The sequence below is a fragment of the Panicum hallii genome, chromosome 5, assembly GCF_002211085.1.
Source record: "Panicum hallii strain FIL2 chromosome 5, PHallii_v3.1, whole genome shotgun sequence".
Lineage (NCBI taxonomy): Eukaryota > Viridiplantae > Streptophyta > Magnoliopsida > Poales > Poaceae > Panicum > Panicum hallii.
The window spans coordinates 37,921,111-37,937,300 of record NC_038046.1 but is presented as its reverse complement, the minus strand read 5'-3'; positions in this window follow the sequence as shown (position 1 = coordinate 37,937,300).

The window sequence follows — 16,190 nt, the reverse complement described above, 5'->3', positions numbered from 1 at the left end:
TGGAATTTGGGTTTGGATCTTTTCTGCTTGCTTATGCTTTGGAATGTGAGGATATCATGGTTGAGAAAACTAAGGGATAAATGATATCATTGCAGGCACAAGTCCCACAACACATCAACGAGCAAAGACAAGGAGTCTAAGCAATCAAGAGCAAAATAACAAGCATTACAAGCACACCAAAACAAACTATCAAACAACCGATGCTAGCATTTTACAACTGAAAAGGGAAAAGGGAAACCTCTTAAGTATGGGTCATATCCTAAAGCTTCAGCCTTCTTGATGTAGGCATCTCTCTCAGCTTGTCTAGCGGAACATTGACTTCTTGAGTGTAACGCCTATGAGTCCAGTGTAGTCTTCAGTTGCTCTAGCTTGAATTCTTGTAGTAGAAGATTACTTCCATTCTACGGGGTACAAGGTCGAACAATCTAGCGTTTGTAACCAAAAGTAGAGGAGAAAAATAAATCCATTTGGAATAGGAGACAAGGGGATTTCCAAAGTGGCAAAACTTGAAATCAAGGAGGAGGTAAATTGGAACAAATGGATACAAGGTAACCAATGCCGTTGAGGGTACAAGTAGACATGGAAATTGTGAGATGTAAAAGCAATGGAAATGAGGGAATAAAAGAAAAGGACACAAAGTTAGATAAAAGCAGCATCAAGGATTAGATAAATGAAGAAAGGCTAGGAATAAACATCGAGAGGGTCAAGGATATGGTAAAATATAACTTTTATGTCAAATAGATCTTAGAAAATGGCCATTGCTATCTAGGCTGGCGTCCTACGATCGACACAGCTCTGATACCACCTCTATAACACCCAGTTTTTAAGGATAAAACCGAATGCATAACTATATGTATGTCAGGATCAAGTTTCATACATACAGTAACTTCATCAGTGAATAATCAGCAACAGTATCACAAAAAGAGAATTAAAAGACTATAAAGATTATCAGAGTTATACAGCTTATCCTGAAAACGAAGACTCCAAACTTCACAGGCAATCGACTGGGGGTTGCTGTCACACCCGATTTATAAGAACATAAATCGAGCAATCATATATGCGCCAGGATCAAGTCACGCATATATACAACAGATTATCAAGATATCACAACACATGTCACGAATAAAAGTGTATAAATTAATAAATGAATATCTTTATTACAACTGAATCAAGAATCAGTTCAAGGAATGCGGAAGCGTAAAATGAATACATGAAGAGCTGGGCGCCACAGGGACGTCGACTGGGAGACAAACGCCTAGAAGTCGTCGAAGCCGCTGACGTAGTTCTCCACGTTGCCGGGCACTGAGCAGCAGTCGAAGATATCTGAAATAGAACAGAAGAGTAGAGAGGCAAGTGTGAGTACAAACTCGTACTCAACAAGTATAACACAAACTATGAGGCTCTAGGCTAGCTGACTCAACTGCATTAGCTTTTAATCTTGGCAAATTTTATTAAAGCTAATTACTACGAGTGGATGAGTTACCATAACCCAATTGCATAATAAATTAGTCAGTATTAATTAAGAACTACTGAGAACCATCCAACCAAAACCACCCGGGGAATCTCCCTCGTCAAAGGTTGATAACCCCACTAATCAGACGGAGGATCTGGGCCGCTCATGACTGTGAGCACAGCTGATATATCAGTTTTACACTCTCGAGAGGTTGCACAACTTTACCCACAAGTCGTGAGCTACGCTAGTTATTCATCACACTTCCTTAGGTGAGATGGCTAGCAAGCACACTACGAGACCTTTACAGAGAATCACGTTGGTAAGGTGTAACCGCTAAGGATTCTGGATCAGCAACGATGGGGCCCACCTCCGGGGGTACAAGACACACAGCACAGACCAAGCCGGAGGAGCAGGGACCATTGAAGCTTACCACCCCTCTTGCCCACGCAGGTAAGTTACTCCCGAACCAAAATGACCTAATTAATAAGTCAAGACCGTCCCATTCCAGTCTTGTGGTTGCGCGGTTGTCCCAGGTTGTCGCTCTATGAACCGGTCCTTATGGAGAGTAGCCAACCAAGCACTAAGCACCGTGCTGGCCCCCTAAACCATGTTTCTATCAAAACATCTTTTAAGGAGACGTGAGCCACTCAAGCACACAGCACAGAGGGCCACTCTCAGAGTTAAGTTGCATATAACCATTACTCAAATTTAATTAAAAAGGACCAAGTGTGTTATAGCGCAGCAACCTAGCACAACTAACCAAAATGCAACCCAAAGGATATATATAAAGGGTAAATAAGTGGCTAGGAAAGTCCTTATAGGCATACAGTATTAAAATGCAGTATGAAATTGTATTTAAAAGTGATAGGAGGTTCATGTTATACTTGCCTTCCTCGTACTCTCCCGGCTGCTGCTCGAACTGCTCGGAAGACGGCTGCTCCTGGTACTGATCCAAAGGCTCCGCGTCTACTCACGATCATCAAACATAGTCCATACATACACACATGCACAAACAATAGCAAACTATAAGAAAACAGTACACCAATACAATAGAACAGCACATGGAACTAGCCTAGAACTAATCTACGCGTTACAACGATCGCGAGGATATAAAGAACACCTAAAACGGAGCTAAAACGCGGAAACTGCGCTTAAAACAGGATCCAGGGACCTATTTGTAAGAAAAACAGAGCAACCAGGGGCTTCTGGGCAAAACCCGGGGACTTAAACGTAATTAAAGCCTAGATCTAGGGGCTAGCGCGGGAAAAACTCAAGAGATGGACTGCGGGTTCAATTTCCAGGAAAGACAGGGGCTTAAACGAAAAGAAAAGGACCTGATTGTAAATACTTTTAAACTACAGGTGGACTGCGGGTTCATTTCCCTAAAGGGCAGGGACTCTTTAGCAAAAAGGACGGCTGAAGCGGTACGTTTTATTCTGAGCCGTTGGATCACGATCTGGTGGTTCGGATTAGATCCGGCTCGCGAAGGGGCACGCGCCGATCTCACCCGTTGGATCCCGATCCTACGCTTCGGACTCTATCTTCCCTCGGATCTAATACCCCCCGCTGGATCTGAGATGGGCGGCCCAGATTTAAAATACCGAGCGAACCGGTACGCACGAACTCCGTCCGTTGGATCCAGATCCCGTGGCGCAGATCCATCCCAACCGCAATCTAATCCTACGCGTCGACTACGGATCGGGTGGCTAGGGTTCGCAGGAGCACGGCCGGCGGCGGGATGGTCACCGGAGCTCGCCTCCGCGGCGGCGCTTCGCCGGCGTAGGCCGATCTCGGCCGTCCGGGCATGATTTTCGGGCGGGCTTGGTCCAGGAGTGAGGGCTCGGCACGGCGAACTCATCTGGACACTTGTGGCGATGGATTAAGGTACGGTTAAGGTGTAACGGCGGCGAGGGCGGCTCGGGGTGGCTACTAACTCCGGCGTGCGTGCGTTCCGGGGACTAGGAGGGGTCCCGGGCTTCGACATCTAGTGCATAAGACACGGGGGAAGCAGGTGGTGCTCACCAGGGGCCTGTGGTAGCCGGTGCTGCGGTGGAGGGTGGCCGGCGACGAGCTTCCGCGGCGGAGGGGATCGGGTCCTCGCGGGAAGTGACGATGCAGGGGCGTACGATCCAATTATTGGGCCTGGGAAGCTCCTGGGTGGTGAGGCGAAGCTGCCGCGGGGGCTGTCGGTGTCGGTGGCGCTCCGGAGTAGCGGCCCGACGGTGAGGCAGAGGGGCGGGGCGCGGCGGTGCGGGGGAAAGGCGGCGCTAGGGTTTTGGGCGGCGACGGGTAAGGCAGGGGTACGGGGAGCCTGCGGGTCCACTTAAGGGCGAGGGATCGAGGCCTCGGCGTGCGGGCCCAGGGGGAAACTCGCCGGCGTTTTCGGAGTTCGTTGGGCGCCGGGGGAAAACAGAGGAAGGGGAGGAAGAAAGGGAGGAGGGAGATGGCGCTGACGCGTGGGTCCCGATCGCCAGAGGGAGAAGGGGGGAGAGCGGGGAGGGGCGCTGGCTCGGGCTAAGGAAAAGAGATGGGCCGGCGTGCGGCCCACGCGGGGGAAAAGGGGAGGGAGGCCGGGCCTCGGGCTTGGCCCACGCAGAAAGGAAGGGGGAAAAGAGAGAGAGGCCCGAGGGGGGAGGGAAGCTGGGCCAAGAGTTTGGGCTGCCTTCTTCTATTCCCTTTCCTTTCCTTTTCTACACTCACTTCATTCAAACAAACATCCTTTTGAATTCAAATAAATTCGAATTCAAACTCTATAAACTCAACACAAATAAAACAATGCTGCAGCATGAATGCACAAACATTTTAATCCTATGATAAATTTTATTTTCTTGCGTTATAAATTACTTTTAATGCGAGATAAATTAGAGAAAACCCTGGAAAATTTATTTAAGCCCAAATAAATTCATTAAAATTTAAGGAAATTACCTCAGGGTGTTACAGTTGCGCAGGCCTAGAACTCAGTATCATCTTCAAAAGACTTCACATCACTTTCTCCTCTGAGCAGCAATTATAACAAGCGTGAGTACAATTAGGGTTGGTACTTAGCAAGTGTTGGGAATTATATGACATGAAGGCCAAAAGTAAGGAAAGGCTGACTGGCTTACTGTGATAAGCAATTTTAGTTGGTTAAGTTTTATTAGCACCTAATTACTAAGGTATAAGTTCATACCAAAACTCACATTTAAAGAGAGAGAAGAGATCCAGCATAACCATAACCATAAACATAAACATGGTCCACGATTTAATTCATCTTCAAGTTCATTAATCATATGAGGGTCCAAGCCACTCTTAACCGTGAGCACGTCTGATATATCAATTTTTACTCTGAAGAGGTTGTACACTTTACCCACAATTCATGTCTCCCGATTTGCCCGAGGTAGCTAGCCTCTTAAACACTTCCGAGGTGAGTGGCAAGGGATTCACTACGAGGCTTTTATAAAGATTCCCTAACTTATGACAATTCGCTAAGGTTTCAGGCCGCAGTGGTCATAACCCTCCCTAATGAGGAAGACGCGTTAACTAGGAACATATCTACACCTCAAGAGGACCGGGCTATACCCAATCAACGCACTCCCCTCTTGCCCTTTTGGTAAGATCATCACAAGCTAGAGTTTGTACTTAATTAGCTAAGACCAGAGCCATATAGTATTATGATTGCACTATTTTCCTAGGTGGTTCTCCATGTTCCGATTAAGACATATTGTCTTGTAATTAACAACACAATGAGCATGAACATGGATAAAATAGGTATAACATCATCATTGTTGTCATCATGGTTATATATTACTCCCAAACTAGAACCAATTATAGTAACTAAGCAATAGCTACCCAACAAAAAAGGTAAAACCCAGGTTGACAAGGAATGATCATAAAGACTATGCATATCCTTAATTAGGATCCATCAAAATTAGAACACATGCATGAATAAAAAGAAAAAGTTATATTTATTGTGATTATTAGGACAAAAGAATAATCAAGGAAACACTTGCCTTTCTTTTAGAGAATAGCTGCTCAGAGTCTTCAACTCTTATTCTTGAAACTCTAAATCTTCAAAACTCTTGGATCACACTCCATCTAACGTCACACAAGCATCGGGCCCAATCATACAAACAAGCAAACAAACAAGAACGACTAAGAACAGATACACCAAAAAGGGAAGCTTTAAAAGAGCGTACAAAAGGATAGGAGTCGCTGCTACGGTCACCAGAACGAAAGAAACGCGAAAAACGGAGCTAGGGTTGAAAAGATACAGCTATCCGAAGATTTATATTATAAAAGAACTATAGGATTTCATTTATTTCAATTTGAAAAACTATTATAAAAGATATAAAAGAGAATATATCTAATTAGAATTAACTTATATTATATTTGCATTTATAAAGATGAGATACAACTTAATCAAATTTTATATATATAAATGTCTATGCACGAATTATCCGAATTAAACAATTAATTAGAAAGAATCGATGAGAGCATCTAAACATCGAACTCTATAATTCGAATTGAACTAAACAAATTAAATTACAAACAAATTTAAGTTGATCTTAATCAAATTAACATTAATTATGAAAACCAGAGTAAAGACTTAATTGGATTTTATTTTGAAAAACTAGATGAGAGGATATTATTCAAATTAAATTGATATCTAATTTTTAAAACAGGAATTATGGTACAACAACACTACTAAACAATAACTTAGGGTTTTAAAAGACTAATGCAAAAAGAACGGATCGAAACGGATCTAAAACGCGAAAATTAGGACCTATACGTAATTAACTATAGACTTCACGGGTTAGCAGGAAAGAATTACTAGACTCAGAAAATAGTACTTGCAAATATAGAAAAGTTTAGGGTTAGATCTAAAAAATTCTATGGTGGGGCTGGATTGAGCAGATGTAATAGATCTAGGGGGTTTTCTGCAAATTTTGCAAGACACAGAAATTTACGCGATAATTATAGAATCTTCCAGGGACTAAATCATAAAAAGCTTGGAACAGCCTAGCCATGGCGGCGGCGGGTAATGTACCTCAAATTCCCGTCGATTTTGGCCACGGGAGTGCGCGGGAAGTGGGGGAAAAGAAAGAGAAGAGGGAGGGGGTTCGATTCCATGCCTTACCCGCAGCGGAGGAGCATCGAGGCGATCGAATTTCGCGAGAGACAGAGGCATCGGCGGTCTATTCACGGGCGGCCTTTCTGTGTTCATGGTGGCGGTACTGCAGGGGCTCGAGCACGGGCTAGACACGCGGGGCAGGGGCGGTGCTGCTGCAGGGTGATGCAGCACAAGGGCAAGGGTGCAGGCAGGGAGACCTGGGCAGCGGTGGCGCTGGGCAGGCCTGGCACACGGCGGCGGCTAGCTGCAGGGGGAGCGGGCGGGGGGCAGCGCAGGGGCAGGGCCAGGCGGTCTGCAGGGGGCGCGGTGCAAGGGGGGAGGCGCGACGCATGGCGGCTTGCAGTGGTTGGGCGATGGCGCATTTGGTGGTGGCGCTGGGCGTTGCAGGAACGCGAGGAGGAAGGCGCGCTGCAGGGGCACGGCGGCGGCTGTGCAGAGATGAGCGGAGGAGGAGGATGCGCGGGGCAGTAGGGGCTAGGGCACAGGGGGAAAGGCGGCGCTGGGAGGTAGAGTGCGAGCAGCAGGGGGCACGAGGGCTCGCGGGGGATCATCTTGCGGACTTTTATAGGGTGAAACATCCTGGTTCGACGTGGCACACACGCCAAGGGGACGGCGGCGCGGTGCAGCACCCAGACTCGATCGATTCTGGCTGGTGGGGGTGCGGGTCGAGGATTTAGCGAGCAGGGGAGCGATGCGAGGCCGAGGGGTTCGGTTATGGGCCGAAACCGTTTCATCCATGGGCCGAGAGCTAAACCTAGGCTGGCCGAGCAGGTTCATTTGGGGCTGGCCTGGAACGCTGAACTCGGCCGCGGAAAGAAGATAGACGGGGAGTGGAACCGCACCGGCGCAAACCGACAGGCCGGTTGAGAGCGAGGATCGATCGCAGATAGAATGAGATAGAGAGATGGAGATAGAGAAAGGTCGAGCGGGTTCGGATATGGACCGAAACAGGATCGGGTGAGGGCTGAACACGAAAACGAGCTGACAGAGCCGGTTGAACGTGAACCATTTATTCGGTAACGCGAAAAGTGGAGGAAAGGATCAGGCCAAGTCGTTGGGGCTGACAGCGATCGAACATCATCGGAAAAACACCAAAGACGAGCCACGAGGCGTCGTTTTCAAGCATGACTTGATCGGGGGAAACGGTTAGAGGATCGGGAGCTCGACGGGATATCTTAAAGATTCGGAGAGGACAAGGTTAAAAGGACGTACAACAAGATACGGCTCGGTCCGACTGCGATAAAAATCAAAATAGAAATATTTTCCAGAACACATTTTCAAGTTTAAAATAAATCTAGAAAAGTCCAGATAAATATTTCAAACCACAAAAAATATATCCAGAAGAATCCCAAAATTTTCCGAGGAAAACTCAGGAGGTAATTTTAGGACACGAGGAATCCAAATAGAATATTTGGGATTCATGAAAAAGAATTTTAGAGCTTTCTGAATAAAAATGGATCTAGCTCTAGGATAAATGAGAATAATTGATAGAAAAATTCTGAAAAAAACTCGAAAAACCCTATTGCTAAATGAAAACATTCTAAAAGATAGTCACATCCTAAAATTAAATATTTTAGGGTGTGACACTTAGAAAGAAAGCATCCATCGAGGTACAAGACTGGGGGAGAGTGCTGACAGGCCGGTACTTCCCCCGAACCACCCTTCACGCTCTCCTTATTTTCTAAGCACTACGGAGGTAGGGCTTCGCCTTGGAGTGGAGCTCTTTTTTTCTCTCTTGTGGTGTGTGTTTGAATGGGGGCCTCTCTTCCTCCTTATATGGCCCTCCAAGGGCGGATCCCAAGGTGGACGTTTGTGGTGGTACCATCCGGAACAGGCGTAGGGAACACGGTGGGAGACTCTAGGAGAAAGTTGGGCCTAATTGGGCCCAATTTTTGTTCGGCTGAACCAGGGGTTCAGCCCCACCCTTTCTGAGGCCTTTTGGCACAATCTTCGGTCGGTGCACTCCTTGTGGGCTCCTTATGTGGATTCTGGGTGTTTCGCTTGAAGTTTAATTTGTTTAGCATGTCATGTGGGCTCTTCTTTATTCGTGTGATGCAGGATGGGATCTTCTGTGTACTTCTTCTGCGTCCTCTGTATATTTTCCTCTTATTTCAGACTTGGATCTGTCAAATGGCTTAGTGGACATTACATCTATTGAGAAGGGTTAGTGACAAACATATGCGAGTAAGTAAGGTTATTCTTCTATATTTCTGGGTATAGTTGATGGTTGGATTTTGCATTTAAGGGCCGTCAACAGATGCTGATCCAGGAGCCGAAGATGAAGGTTGTGCCCTCGTCGGGCACAGCGCTGGTGAAGTCGAAAAATGCCATCATGTTTGCTAGTGGATGCTCGATGAACACCCTACCTAGTGCGCTCGCTGTCGGTGTTTAACCTCCAAACCCACCGAGGTATAGCCCCAAGGTGATAGATTGTAGGTAGGGTATCACCGAGATCAGAAACTCGAAGGTGCAAGGAACACGAATCTTTAGACAGGTTTAGGCCGCAGTATGTGTAATACCCTATGTCCTGTGTGGTAGTTTGTATTGCCTTAGATTGATTTTGCTTGGAGGGGTCCCTGCCCACTCTTATATAGACTTGGGGGAGAGGGTTACATGGAAAATCTAGCCAAATACGAGTTTAGCAGTTCTACCTGAGTACTACTTGAGTAGTGTCCTTCTGTTTTGACTAGACCTACTCCTGTACGAGTAGTTACAACTGGTAGGGTGTGGGCCATGTCCCATCCCTTATTCTAGAATATGTACGCCATGTGTGCAGTCTTGTGGCCTCCAGTCTGACACAACGTGGAATAAATTATATTTTTCATAAGCTTATCGGTAGGATCAGGAAAATCTACATCGATGATGTGGTGGTTAAGTCAAAAGGATACAATTAAGGAGCATCTAGCCAATCTGCGCGGGACTCTTGAGTGTACAAGGCTGCATGGCTTGAAGATGAATCCAAACAAGTGTGCATTTGGAGTATCGGCCGGACAGTTCCTTGGTTTCATGGTCTAGGAGAGGGGGATAGAAGTCAGTCAGAGGAGCATCAAAGCTATTAATGAGATGGTTTCTCCAATAAATAAAATAGAGTTGCAATCAATTGGTAAAATAAATTTCATTAGAAGATCTGTTTTGAATTTATCTTGCAAGATTCAGGCTTTTTCTCTATTATTGAAGTTGTAAGCTGATTAGGAGTTTGTATGGGCGAAGGAACAACAGGAGGCCTTCGATAACATTAAAAAATATTTGAAGTCTCCCCCAGTTTTAATTCCTCCACAGAGAGGTAAGCCGTTTAAATTATATTTATCGGCTGATGAACGATTGATTAGATCAATCTTGATACAAGAATTTGAGGGGAAAGAACGTGCTATATTCTATCTTAGTATGAGGCTTCTTGATGTTGAAACCCGATATCCTCCTGTTGAAAGGTTATGCTTGTGCCTTTATTTTTCCTATGCAAAGTTGAGGCATTACCTTTTATCAGCTGAATGCACAGTGGTCTGCAAAGATAATGTGGTGCGTTATATATTGTCTTTGCCTATACTAAAGGGAAGGATCAGGAAGTGGATCCTAGCTCTTATGGAGTTTGACCTGCATTATGAATCGGCTAAACCAGTCGAAGGACAGGCCATAGCCGACTTTGTAGCACAACACAATGGTGGACAAGAAGGGTTCATGGAGCCGATGCCTTGGACAATGTTCTTCGATGGGTCATCATGTAACAAAGGATGCGGAATTGGCTTAGTGCTAATATCGCCTCGAGGGGCAAGTTTTGAGTTTGCTTAGCCAATTAACCCCGATTGTACAAATAATCAAGCAGAGTATTTGGCAATTCTCAAAGGCATCAGGTTGTTAAGAGAGGTAAAAGCCGATACAGTAGAAATTTTTGGGGATTCACAGCTGGTGGTCAATCATCTGGTCAGCAAATATGAATGCAACAACGAAGTTCTGCTTGAATATTTTGGAGAATGCCAACAACTGCTCGATGAATTCATATCTGTAACAATAGAACATATTCCTAAGGCACATAATGAAGAGGCAATTTGATTAGCACAAACTGCTTTGGGTTATCGGTGAAAGGCCAATATATTGCTCGATGATTTGGTTGTTGATGATTGGATAAAAAAATCATGGATTATTTGAAAGATCCATCACAAAGAGTCTCTAGGAAGGTTCGATATATGGCTTTAAAATATGTACTCTTGGAGGAAGATCTAGATTATCGCATGATTGATGGAGTATTGCATAAATGTCTGAGTCAAGAAGAAGCCAAGTTGATCATGGAGGAGGTACGTGAAGGTATTTACGGGGCTCATCAACCGGCTTACAAAATGAAGTGGGTGGTCCAACATAGTGGTTACTTTTGGCCGACGTTACTAGAAGATTGTTTCAGATATTACAAGGGTTGTCGGGAATGTCAGAGATTTGGAGAGGTCCAAAGAGCTCCATCATTGGCCATGAATCCGATAGTTAAGCCTTGGCCATTCCGAGGATGGGGAATCGATTTGATTGGCCAGATATATCCATCTTCTAGCAAAGGGTATAAGTTTATCCTTGCGGCAACGGATTATTTCACTAAATGGGTGGAGGCAGTCCCATTGAAAATGGCTACATCAAAGGACATTATTGCATTCATTAAGGAACACATCATCTACCGGTTTGGGATACCTCAAACAATTACGACAGATCAAGGGATGATGTTTACTTCCGATGAGTTCAAGAATTTTGCCGCTAGTTTATGAATTAAATTGTTAAATTCATCGCCATACTATGCCCGGACCAATGGACAGGTAGAAGCTTCAAATAGAAGTTTGATCAAATTGATTAAGCACAAAGTCGATGACCGTCCGAGGAAGTGGCATGATTTCTTATCAGAAGAATTGTGGGCCTATCAGATGGCTTGTCATGGTGCTACAAAAGTGTCGCCTTATCAGTTAGTCTGTGGACATGAGGCGGTGCTTCCTTGGGAGTTGAAAACTGGTTTGAGATGATTAGCACTTCAAAATCAGTTAACAACCGATGAATATAAGACCTTGATGATTGATGAGTCAGAAGAATTGGTTGGACATCGGTTGCGAGCGTTCGGAAATATTGAAGCAAATAAATGAAAGGTTGCTAGGGCTTATGATAAAAAAGTCAAACTTAAAGCATTTCGGGAGGAAGACTTGATTTGGAAGTTGATCTTTCCGATAGGAACTAAGAATGTTCGGTTCGGAAAGTGGTCGCCTAATTGGGAAGGACCCTATCGGATAAAGCAGTGTTTGCCTGGCAATGCTTACATCATTGAGACTTTAGAAGAGGAGATATTTCCTAGAGCACTTAATGGAAAGTATCTGAAGGAGTATTTTCCCAGCGTGTGGGTTGGTTCATAAGAAGCCGATGCGGAATAAGTAGGCATCGACTAAGAAATAGCCTTTAGAGCAAAAATTCAAAACATCAAAGGGATTTTGAAGGAAAGAATATATACATAGACATAAACAAAAGATATACATTCATTAGGGTCCTTGAGATACAGTCTAATGTCCAAGTGTGACAGTTCATGTACGTGTAATCTAGGCATATTATTTGTTAGTGTGAAGTATGTGCTTGTTAGTGTAAAGCTTGTGTATGTTTATGTGAAGCTTTTGAAAATTTAAAGTGCAAGTAAAAAGGGTATTTTTGTAATTATAGAAAAACCTAGGGTTGTTTTTGCAAAATGTAATTGGATAGGGGGTAACTTCAAAATAAGTGAAAGGTGATTTGTAAACATGTTTTTCTTATTTTCTCCCCTGTAAAAAAATATATATTTATCCAAAAGTTGCATTAGAAATGTATGTGTTGAAGTGTGTAAAAAGTTTAGATAAAGTGGTGAAAATAAAGGTATTTATGTAATTTTATAAAAGTACAAGTCCTTTTATGCAAGTATTTGATTTACAAAAGTAACTTTCAAAGTTACTCTGGACTAGAGTGTAAAAGGTGCAAGTCATCATGACATATCTATCCAATCATTATGACGTGTCTATCCCGTCATCATGACGTGTCATAAATACTTGCATTTAGGTCCTGAAATTTTATGAATTACACTTTTAGGACAAGAGTAATTCAAATCCAATTTTTGTTCAAAAATTCACGTGTAAAGATATAAGTTTTGCGTTTTTGAACTTGAGCCCTAAAGCAATGTTGTAGAGTTTGAAAAACTCTCCAACTTTCGTTTTGGGCATTTCTTCATTCGGGTTTTAGATTAATGGGAAATTAAGCTTTACAAAAAGGTCTCTGCAGTTTTCTAAATTTATGCATAAGTCCTTGAGAAATCTCTTTTCTCCTTCTCTTCTGTTTCTTCTCCCTGGCGCCCATCCTTTTTCTATCCCCACCGGCGGCGGCTCCATCCAAGTGCATCTTCTCTTCCTCCCTTTCCCTGCTCAGCTTCTGGATCCAGGCGGCGCAGCTCCAGGCAACGGCGCCAGAGCGGCGGCGCACGGTGGCACGCGGGGTGCGGCCACAGGCGCGGAGCGCAGCGCAGAAGCGCTGGCGGCACGGGAGCTGGGCGAGCGGGCGGCCCGAGCGGCGGCCGCAGGCGCGGCTCGGGCGGAGCAGATGCGCGGCTCGGGCGGGCCCAGGAGCAGAGCGCCGGCGGCGGGCTAGAGTGCACGAGCGAGTGCAGTGCACGGCGGTTCGGCTGGTGCGGCTCAGGCGAGAGTGTGCGCGGCGGTGACGCGGAGCAGCGCGCGGCGCAAGCGCAGAAACTGGAGCGGGCGGCCCCGAGCGCGTGGTGGCGCGGCAGACGTGGAGCTGAGGCGCACGCGGCTCGGGCATGTGCAGATGCAACGCGGCAAGGCCGAAGCAAATGCGGGGCCGGCAACAGGAGGAGGAGGAGCTGTGCAGGACAACGACGAGCAGTTGCGCGACGTGCAGGACGACGGCGTGCCATGCGGCGGCTGCGAACGGATTCGCATGGGAGCAGCGGAGCCGCGCGTGAAAGACATCAGAGGCCATTGAGAAGAAAGCAGCGGATGAGGTCAGGCGGCACTATGAGCTGCTTGTGGAGGACATGGAGGTGGCCTGACGCAGGAAGATCACGACTCTCACAGAGGCGGAGGAGCGGTTATGGCGCGGCAAGTCGGAAGGAGAAGCGGCGAAGCAAAGGCGGCGGTTATAGCGCGGCGAGCTCAGAAGGAGCAGCTACGCAGCGGCAAGGCGGTCAGGGCAGGAGCAACGCGGCGCGGGTTCGACGCGCAGTGCAAGACCGGCGGTGGTGGTAGACCGGTCCTGATGGCGTCACAGTAGATGGAGAGGGCGGTGGAGTTACAGGACCCGGAGGTCCGAGTGGAATTGAACCAGCACGTTCACGAGTGCGAGCGGAAGTGTTTTGCCAGTGGTCAGCTCGGCTCGATTCCGCAGGCGAGTGCGCGTGCAAGGCAATAGGCCACGCGTGAGCGGGTTTAGAGCCAGTGGTGTGAGAGCAGTACGGGAGCAGTGTGCAGGAGATGCGACTGGGCGTGGCGGTCCTGCAGGAGGCTATGCGGGTGTGCCGGCCGTGTTTCAGCAGCACACACGCATGAGCAGAGGAGGCTCAGCCCGTGAGCAAGAGAACCTTGAGGTTCGCGGAGGAGTTGGCATAGCAAACCAATCCGGCTCCATCGTCTTGTCCTATGGTCCACGACATCCAGCAACTCCTATTCCTCGCCGATCGTCCGAGCAAGACCACAACACCTCGAGGAAGCTCGTGAACCCTCTTATCGAGCCTCTTCGGATCCCTTCGCTGAAACATCGTCACCGTGGCAAAGCCGACTATCGTTGCCACGGATCACCGTGAGGAATATCCCTCCGGCTATTCTCCACTCACTACAATCCCCTAGCAAGCTTCTTCGTCAACCACAGAACCTCGTCACCGTCGAGCTCTTCTCATCGCCAATCCTGTTCACCACGGGAATTCACTTTCCACCCATTCTCCTTTACAACCAAGGCTACCCCAAGGTTTGCCTTGATTCACTAAATCTTCCTAATACCGGCGACCTCTTTTGCCGGAATATCGTCGTTATCTTCCTATTCTCTATTTTTCCCCGACCAGGGACTTAATTGCTTTGATTTAGAAAGTTCTAGGATGTTCTTTGTAAAATTTCCAAATCTTTCTTTATTTCAAATCAGTGAACATTTACAAGTTTTATGTTGTGCTCTTGAATTGAAAGTCTTGATTTGTGATCTAGGTTAAATATTAGGGAATGAGTGCTTTATTGAATCTTATATTGTATGCATATGTTATAGCTGAAAAGTAAATCATAGGATGTATGTCTCAAGTAGAGATGTGTGATGCTTAGTTAATCCTTTCACACGAATGCTCTTATCCCTGCCATCAAGACTTTAACCTTGTCTTGATTGCCGTTTCCTTAAGATCCTTTTCGTATAAGGATCCCTGCTAGTTTGTGTGTATCTGCTGCTCAGCTAATACATCTCGGCAGCTATGCTTCAGCGTCGGCTATCAGCTCAGCCACTAAGCATCCGTTTCCTTTGAGTCTATGATGTTTCTTTGTAACAACTGTCAGCCGATGCATTTCTTTTGATATGTTTCTACCATCGGCTGGTTAGCTGATACGGTTGATATCTTTCTAATATCGGCTACTGCCGATGCAATTCTTTCTGTTCTGTCCTCCATCGGCTGCACATAGTCGATGTATCAAAGGTGTATACACAATCTTAGGGTTCTTGCCATCGGCCGATCCAAGCCGATTTTAGTTGCTCTCCATATTGGTCAAATAGAACCGATCAATCTTTAGTTTTCCCATCTTTATCCACACACTTCTATCAGCCGATTTATCGACTGAGAGATCGGCTATATATCTATCGGTCACATACCCTCAACCACACTCCAATCGGTTGTACGTCACTCAATTGTTGTGCTGATGTAATCGAGTCGATACAACCACACCTAGTTACCTAGGATAACACTTAAGCACATCTTAGTTAAGACACAGCTGCTTTAGGAATCATCTCTCTGCCAACGTAATCGATGCTTTTATCGATCAATTAGAAAACCGATACACCTCTCAGTCGGCTACGCAGGCCAAAGTACACAACCCTAGATCAATAAGCTAACACAACAGACACGCCTCTGTTAGGCACGACCTAAGCACATCAATCAGCTAAACCTCTGTTGTATCCAATCGACTCTGTTGTAGTCTTCAACATATAGTCCTTCTTAATTAGTTGTCCCCCTAAAGCTCTGTCTAAGTTAGTTTCTGATCTTTTTGGTTGTTATGTAAGTAGTATGTTAAATGAGTGTTGGATTGCAACTTTATTGTGAAGTAAGATAGTTTTATGTGCACACTTTGAATGTAATGTTGCATTGCATATAGATATGACTACTTCTGCAACGGTACCTACAAGATCTCCCAAGAGTCTGCGGAGGATTTTCCTGAAGACCAAGTGAATGTCACCAAGAGATTATCTGAAGCCCCGAACCAAGTTCGGAAGATAGTATTACTAACATCCCTGACTTCAGCCTCACCAGTAAAGGCAAGCCCCGGTGCATAACCTAGTATTTCAAATTACTACATTATGCAATCTTATATTTATATATGATATCTTGCATTAAGTCTAGGAGATGAAATGAAACCCTAGATGCATGAATTCTAGGAACCAATGTATTGCACC